The sequence below is a fragment of the Sturnira hondurensis genome, unplaced genomic scaffold (assembly GCF_014824575.4).
Source record: "Sturnira hondurensis isolate 20B ecotype Veracruz unplaced genomic scaffold, ASM1482457v3 Scaffold0008196, whole genome shotgun sequence".
Lineage (NCBI taxonomy): Eukaryota > Metazoa > Chordata > Mammalia > Chiroptera > Phyllostomidae > Sturnira > Sturnira hondurensis.
The window spans coordinates 28581867-28590379 of record NW_028080827.1 but is presented as its reverse complement, the minus strand read 5'-3'; positions in this window follow the sequence as shown (position 1 = coordinate 28590379).

Genomic DNA, 8513 nt, shown 5'->3' with positions numbered 1-8513 from the left:
ATCTGATAGGTTGGCTATCTCTATTTCACTTGGTTATTTTTCTGGGGTTCTGTCCTCTTCCTCCATTTGAGCCATTTTCTCTGTCTCCCCAGTCAAGCCTCCCTGTGTCTGGTTCCGTGTGTTGGGTAGAGCTGCTGTGACCTGTCTCAGTAGTGTGGGCAGTTGTAGAAAAGGCACCTGTAGACTGAGTGGGGTGGAGCCTTAGGCAATTTTTAAGGGGCCTTAAAAAGTGGGGTGGGCAGAGTAACCCATTTTCCCACTTTGTGGCTCTGTGTGGGGGGAGGGCTCAAAGATGGGACAGTGCTGCTGCCTGGCTTCTGGAGGTTTGTCCGATTCCAAATCTACTTTTGACCAGATGTGTGACTTTAGACAAGGTATATTACCCATTGGAGCCTTGGTTTCCTCATATGTGAAATGGGTATAGTAATAAATGCTTACCTCCTAGGCTTATGAGAAATAAATAATGTGAGGCCTTATAACAGAATCTGGCACAAAGTTAGTACTCAATAAGTTATTATAAAGTTTTGGTGTTATTTTTGTTTTCTCAGATAGAAATAAAACATTCACGTCTTAAAACATCATTGGACATAAATCATATTTTTACATCCCTGATTATATTTTGGAATTATTTCCTGGGAAGGGAATTCCTTGCTACTGTCTTTTATTTTTGATACTTTATCAGAGTTTTATAAAAACAAAAAAGCAGGAAATTCAGGCCTTAAGAGGCAGTAGTGAGAATATATTCCCTGAACACAGTAACTATTTTTCATTTCGTCTTTCAGTCCTCCTTCCAACATTATAGGGCAGATTCGCCCACTTCCTCCCAAGACGGGCTTCCTGCCCTGAAATTGAAGTAATCCAGGCCATTCACAGGTCAAAACTCACTCCTAACAGAACAACAGTCTCTTCGGGAGGCCAATCAGATGACCTACCAGAGCAGTATTTTCTTCTTCGGTTATGGATTCTCACTTTCCTTTTTGAAGAAAAAATGTGATTTAACCAAAAATCTAGAATTTTTCTTCCATTCAATTTTCAAAAGTGTATGGAGCATAAGAAATGAGTAAAGGAGTCTTTTCTGGAAGGAGCCTCATTGTGGTCCCCAGCTATAATTTCAATTAAGTAGTTTATGAACCACTTAACCAATAAAGTTATTTTATTAACCAGTTGTCGATTTCCTCAGATATACTTTCACTTACCCTGTTCTGACCGAAGATGTCAGTGTATCTTTAGCTGCCTGCCTGCTGTTACTTCAAAGAAAAGCCACAACATCTGTCCTTAATTCTTAATCACGAACCCTAGACTTCTCCATTCATCATGGTAAAGAGAAAATAATAAAAGGAATAATGCATCTTCTGTTTTTAACCCAGTCACAGAAAATCCTTCACCGACCCACTTCTCCTACTTACATTTTTGAATATTTAAATTAAATAAGAGTTATTTGGGGTTAAATTACACAAGAGTCATTAGGAAATATTTCGCTCACCCCCATCAGTTTTAAGACTGAATTTTGCGACAGATTTATATCTTGAAAAACTCAGGCTTCATTAAAGGATGCTGGCTGGAGCATTTACATTTGTGATGCTTTTGCTGCCCCCCTGTGGCCCTCCTGGATCCTGATAAGCTGTATGGCCTTTTGTCCAGCTGCCTAGTCTCACCCTTGGTCATCTGCTGTCTCTATTGTTCAGCCTCCTCCTTACTCTCATCTCCGTTATCTGGAGGACTTCAGCCCATCAATGACTCATCCAGAGTCCTGGCTCCATTCTGACCCCGAGACGGCAATGTTATCCCTTGCTAGTCTGTCTCCCAGACCGCTTTGGTTCTCTCGTGTGTGACGATAGGCTCTCTTCCTCTTTGATGGAGTGTATACATTCTTAGTAAGGGTGCACTGGGTAAAGTGATTGTTTGTTTAAAAATGACATTCTCAATCCTTGCTTATAATACGGCCCTTCATCAGACAAGCAATCGGGCTGGACACATCTGTTCGCAACATTTAGTTTGCTCACTGCATATTTCACAAGCACTTTCGGGTCTATTCATTCTTGGGGGGCTTTGTCCCAGGAGCCCTTTTAATGTTTTGTCCCTCCTCACCATTCAGTCCAATATGAGTCTGCCTGGTTCTGAGAGCCCCACAAAGATTTTATCTCCAATCTGAGCAAGATTTCTAGCTCAGACTCAGCTGTGCAAGTGAAATGCCTGATGAACTGGGGGGGAAATTAATCATTTAGCTTTTTCTGGCACTTTCTCAAGTTTTTGGAAATGATTTCCTCTCTTCTCCTGATGGAAACAGACTTTTAAAATTAAGATTTAAAAACATTTGCAAGGGAATACAAGATAAAACAACATTCAAGCTGGGCTGGTAAACGGGGTGACCCTTGATGTTGGGGTAAGAATGGTCACCCACTCTTTGTCCCTCAACTACATGTGCCAAGACTAAACATGCAGGTGAACTGTGTTGGGTGCTGGACATGGGGCACGATACTAGGGGTCTAGCAATTAAAATGGGTACTGCCCTTGAGTATTCACTACCTCCTGAGCAGACCACTTGACTTGCCAGCACCTCCATTGACTTGTCTTTGACGTGGAGATGATAATACATACTTTCCAGGGTTGTTGTAATAAACAGATGTGATATTTTTACAACCTGTAAACCAAGTTACACATATCAAGTATTGTTTATTCTTTATATTTGGGGGGATGAAATTTAAGTGAAAACAAGATCAAAATAGCCAAGTGACAAAGATACTTCTCTAATGGGTCCTTTATAAAAAAGTAGGCACTTAGGAACTAATAATTTATAAAAATAAAATTTATTCTAGAGATATTTTCCTCTGTGATAAATATGAGAATATTTGTAGTGTACACAGTTGATTTTTTTTCATTAAAACAAAACCTCCTAGGGTAGATGATGTTGGGTTGAAATCACAAAGCGATGAAGTTGGATTTCAGGGAGAAAAGAGGGCAATGCCCAGTTAGATATGGTCACAAAGGACTCTGGCTCATCTCTCAGTCCAGTTGGTTCTAAGGCACCAGATGGACCTGAAACAGTCAAAATGGTCACCTTAGTAGAGAAAACATAGCCTAAACTGCAAGAACACCACGTGGGAACAAACGAACTCCCAGGTGTGACTCGGGAAGCTCAGCCCAAGTGCTCTGCTGTTGGCCTTGGTGCAAGGCCAGCTCTTGTGGTCAGTCTTCACCCCCCACTTGCTGTTCCTAGCTCACTTCCATGGGTGAGGAAGCCTTACCTGTCACTTAAAGGGCTAGATTCTGTAATGGTTTAATTTGAACACTACAGTTATTCTTGGCATAATAGCCTAGGCCAGACAATTTTTTAAAAGAAGCAGAACCTCCTCTAAAAGCAACCCACATGAGGAATTCCAATTTGTAAAGATTTCAGAGGGAAGCTGCTCCCATTGAAACAGGAGTTGGGGAGTGTCTAGATCCCTCCGAGATCCCCCTCCATTTCTTCCTCTCCTCTCTGGCAGTGGCTCCAAGCCCCCTTCACGCATCTTTAAGACTCTAGGAAACACAGCTTGAAAGCATTTATCTGTGTCAGTCAGACGATTTTCTAGATAAAAAACTAGGATAAACTCAAAAAGAACTGAAGATATCATGAGAGAAACCAAATGGGTCTTTAGAGAGGAGAAGGCCTGAGAAGGGTAAAGGGGGATGCTCTTGAGTGACAGAAGTCTCCTGCATCTTGACAGGAGTGTGGGTTATACAGGTGTAAGCATTTATCAGAAGTGAACTGTATACTTAGGACCCCCCATATATGTGGTGATCTCATTGTATATGCCTTGGTGCAATAACTGAAGGCTAGGGCCAGGCCGAACCTGGTTAGTCGCCATACTAACACGATCTCACGGTCACTTACCTAAAAAGGTACTCTGTAACTTCAATGGGCTTCACCATAAAGGTCAAGCTTATGTTTATGGAGCACCACTTACTTTGGACTAGTTAATACTATAATTCCAAATCAAATAACATAGTTCTGATGGTGTAATGGTTCCAATAGGTACCATTGTTTAAAAATCTCTAGTCTTAGCTTATTTTCCACCAAGATAAGAAAGATGTAACACCCTGATTAAATTGATTAATACTTTGTTTCACAATTATGGCAAGGGTTAATACTGTAGCACCCTAGAAACCATTCCTATAAAAAAATTATTTCATCAGAACAGTCAAGCTTCACACCGTGTTAATTCTCAAGTGATACTAAGAGTTAAGAGTCTTATTCTGAAACAGTGGCTCATGTACATTTTGGCTCTTATACACCCGTGGGAATCCGATGAAATACAAACCTTTCCTCTCAGATGTGTGTATAAATACACCGCCCCCCAAATGTTGAATGCATTTCATAAACTCATATTCCCTGAGGCCTATCCCTGGATTCCAGGTACAGAATCCTTTCTCTGAATATCTTCTCAGCTTCAGAAAGTCTCATTTGAGAATAACCACCATAGTGTGGTAGAATAATCAAAAAATTGTCCAGGGGCAATAATTTGATCCTCTCTTCCTGAGTGGGAGTTTTTCATTGTTGAGAGATTCATTTTCTCTAAATTGGTTCATATCTATTAAAAGAAGATCTAAGATGTGTGCAGCATTGTTTGATTTTCACAGCGTTGACTTTCAGAGCATATAATGCCATGTGACTCACCTTGAGGCTTTTGCGTAATAGACACCTATTGAACTAAGTTTTAAACTCATATAATCTTTCTAATAATTCTGGTAGGTTTCAACTTCATCGTGCGTAGGACTTGAGACCTCAAGTACAGAGATATCCAAGACGACTTGGCCAGTCAACACAAAACTGAAAAAGAGATTTAGAATCCTTGCTGTGGCACCAGCCTCTTCTGGCTGTGTTGCCAACCAAATCTTTTAATAAGTAAACACCACCAACAATAGTGGAGCGGTTATCATTGGTTGAGCAGTTCCAATCATTAAGCTAAGAATTGCTCAAAAAATCCACTTGGATCCATGAATTTGAAATAAGAATTTTAAATGTGATTTACACTGAATTATCCTTAAAAAATAATATGAACATATTCTTCATCATCTGGTGATTGTCTTGACACTGACTATTGCTCCTTCCTTGTAGAGTTCGCACTTGCATTTATGCCCCTCGCTGTGTTGGTGCCATGCAGAAGCCAAATAGTTGCACAGCGCCCCACACCAAGAAAGGTCTCTGGCAGTTCGTGGGGGGATGTGATGTCAGCTCTGTGTTTGCGGAGAGCACAATAGTTTGAGAAATGCGCTCCATAAATGCTTGTTGATTGAATTCTGAGTTTTAAAAATAATATTTCTTCTAGAATGCCAATTCAGAAGGAAATTATATAATTATAAAGAAATTCTATTTCCATTTCCAGAAGTAAATGGATTAAGTTCCCATTTACTTTGGATTTCAATAGCCTGGAAATACTAACGCGTATGGCTAATCTTTAGTAATTAATTACTTTAAATTGGCATGTAAAAATTTTGTTGGCTGAATTTTGATAAATCCTAATGTCTAATGTGAAGTATCAAGCAAACCCTCCAAGACTCACATTTCATGTTGTACAGTGTAGTTATGCGAGCGAGCCGTTCCTGCCTTGGAAACGGCAAAGACAAAATGCTCGAAGTTACGTAACCTGACATGAAGACTCATCATTTAATATTAAATTTAACATCAGTGATTTAGTGTCAGCACACAATATCATCCATCATGTTAAATAATTACTATTAAGTTAGATCCTGTTTTTATTTGATTTGTGTGTTGGCTTTGATTTTAAAATATTTCTTGTGGAATATTTGCAAATATAAAGAACTGAGTTCTAGTTTTAGGTTTATATGTTTGAATAATGTTATAATAAAAAGCAATAATATAAAAAATATAACAATAATATAACAAAACAATAATATAACAAAAAATCAATATTGGCATGGTCTATAAGTATATATTTCCTTTGGGGGTGCGCATATATTCAAGTCTGAGCAACACTGTTAGGGATTAGCATTGATGAATTTCTCAGTGTTCTTCAGACAGACTTTAGCCACTTAATGACCCAATTTTTCAAGCTTACCCACAAGGATGCCATGGCCAAGTTTGTCAAATACCTCAACAAAATCAATGCATTATTGGTGCCTTTCGGGCATTTCTGGTACATTTTTGCCATCCCCATGAGCTATCCATTTAATGATGCTATAAGAGAGTAATAAACTTTGGAATGAAGTTGGAAGCCACTTCATTTATCTGGAGACTCAGCCAGTGAAAGCCATATTTGCTCCATCTGACACAATCTGAAGCCCATTTTTCAATGTAGAGAAAACATAAGCCAAAATGAGACTTAAGTAGCTTTGGTATCACTTAGCGAACTTGGGGACTACATTTGGGCCAGGATAGGGCTCTAAGAGACAGAGAAGGTCCCAGCACAGGGGTACAAGTTGTCTCTTCTTTCTCTCCCTTTCTTTTTGACAGAAGGTGTAATGCTACCCGAGGCCTGCTTGTATCTCAAGTAGCTGTGCCCTCTTGCCTCACTCTGGAGAGCGGTCACACCTACCCATGCGAGGTCCTGAGACAGGGATTCTAGTGCAGGTTCATACTCCAATCCCTGCCAGTCCCTGGACGCAGACCACATGGACATGAAATTTCTCCTCTGTTTTCTGGTCTCCTTTGTGGCTATTGGCCCCCTTCTAAGCAGTTACCCATGGCTGCATGTTGTAACTGGCCCATTGACCCCACCTCTGTCCAGCTCCAACCCCAGCCTGCCTCTACTCTTAACAGAATTCTCATGCAACTTCATCTTTATATGCTCTAAGGGCTGTGAGGGCAAGAACCTTGTTTTTGTTGCTGCTGTTGTTCACTTTTCCATTTTGAGTATCTAACTTGGTCCTCGGCAAATAGCTGGCTTTCAATAAATATTCAGTAATTGATGGAGTGAGTAAATAAATGCAAGCTTTGAAACATGCCCTAAACTACCAATTAAACAGAGATTTGAAGCATCTTCTCTGGCTGCAGAAACACAAATGACTAAAAAAACCAAACCAACCCAGGTTATTTCACTTGAGTGGTCTCCAAATCCAGCAGTTCTTTTCTTGTGGTTATTCTAGGTTTTATAAGACTGAAACAAAAAGCTCTCCTTACACCTTTCTCCATCATGGAGCAGGACGAAACGCAACATTCTGGGGACTAGGAGCTGGCACCCCCTTCTCTTCCGTGATGTCGGGGAGGGCGAGCTCCATCTGTTTAAACTGCAGAGGCAGAGAATCCCCGTTTTCACCTCAAGAACTGGAGGGAAAGTTTCTTTATGCTGCTCAGAAGGTCAGAAGTCCGATGCAAACACAAAATAGGACTTAAAAGTGAGTTTCCGGCAAGCCTTTTGGAGTTACAGTAACCACACTGCTTGTTCTACGGTCAACAGATATGCCCGGGGTCACACACGGGCAAAATACATCAATCTAGTCGAATAATATTAATTTTGCCTTTGTTTTTAAAATGTATCAATGGTAGTGCCCACTTTAATTCTCATTTCATATAAATTTTCCTGGATAAATGGTTGTGATTATGCTCTAACTCTTAAATTTCTACTAGAAATTCAGTTTACTCTCCGGGAATCTGGGACTTTCTCATGCCTGAAAGAACTTATTTCCTGCTATGAAATGCCCCACTGTCATTAAATAATGGCACATTGGAGGAGAGGCAGCCTTACCACAGATAGAATGATTAATAACACCTAGCCGATATTTTATCTTAAGATAAAAATTATGTCATATTTTCAATAACCCATTATGTGCCAGTATGGCAGACTGTATTTTTTTAAAAAGGGCCTCAGCCCTGCTCCTGGCCCTGCGTGCCACTCCTCACCATCCTGTTGGGGTTGACTCCCCCGCCCACTGAACTTGAGTTGACCTTGGTGACTGTTTACCTAAAGGAATAGAATGTGGTGGAAGCAACACCACCCCCTTCCAGGGCTAGGCCACCAGTTCCACGTGGCTGTCTCTCTTGAGATGCTCACACTCGGAACCTAAGGACAACGTTGTGAAGATGGCCATGTGATGTGGAGAAGCCATGGGTAGGTGTTCTGGCTAACTGCCCACCTAAATTGTCAACTGGCCACAGCATCACCACCAGACCTACAACTGAGCGACCCTTCTGGGAATTAATTCCAGGCCCCATGTTTAAGCCACCCCAGCTGGAGCTTAGTGGAGCAGGGGTGAGCTAGTCCCACCGTGCCTACCCTGCAGCTCCGTGAACAAATATTATTGCGGTTACTTGAGACCACTAGGTTTTGGGTTGTTGTTATATGTATAAATCAACAACCAGAATAATCAAATACTATGTCATCTCATTCAGTCCTCATAACCACTGAGAGGTAGGTATGATTAACGCTGTATTGCCAATGAATTTTGCCTTGAAAGTATATTGGTGAACATAGCAGACATGGTTCCTATCTTTGCCAAGCTTACAGGGCAGATTGGCTGCTTCCTTTTCTTTAAAACCACAAACTATAAGCCATTGGAGGAGCTGCTGGCCCTTC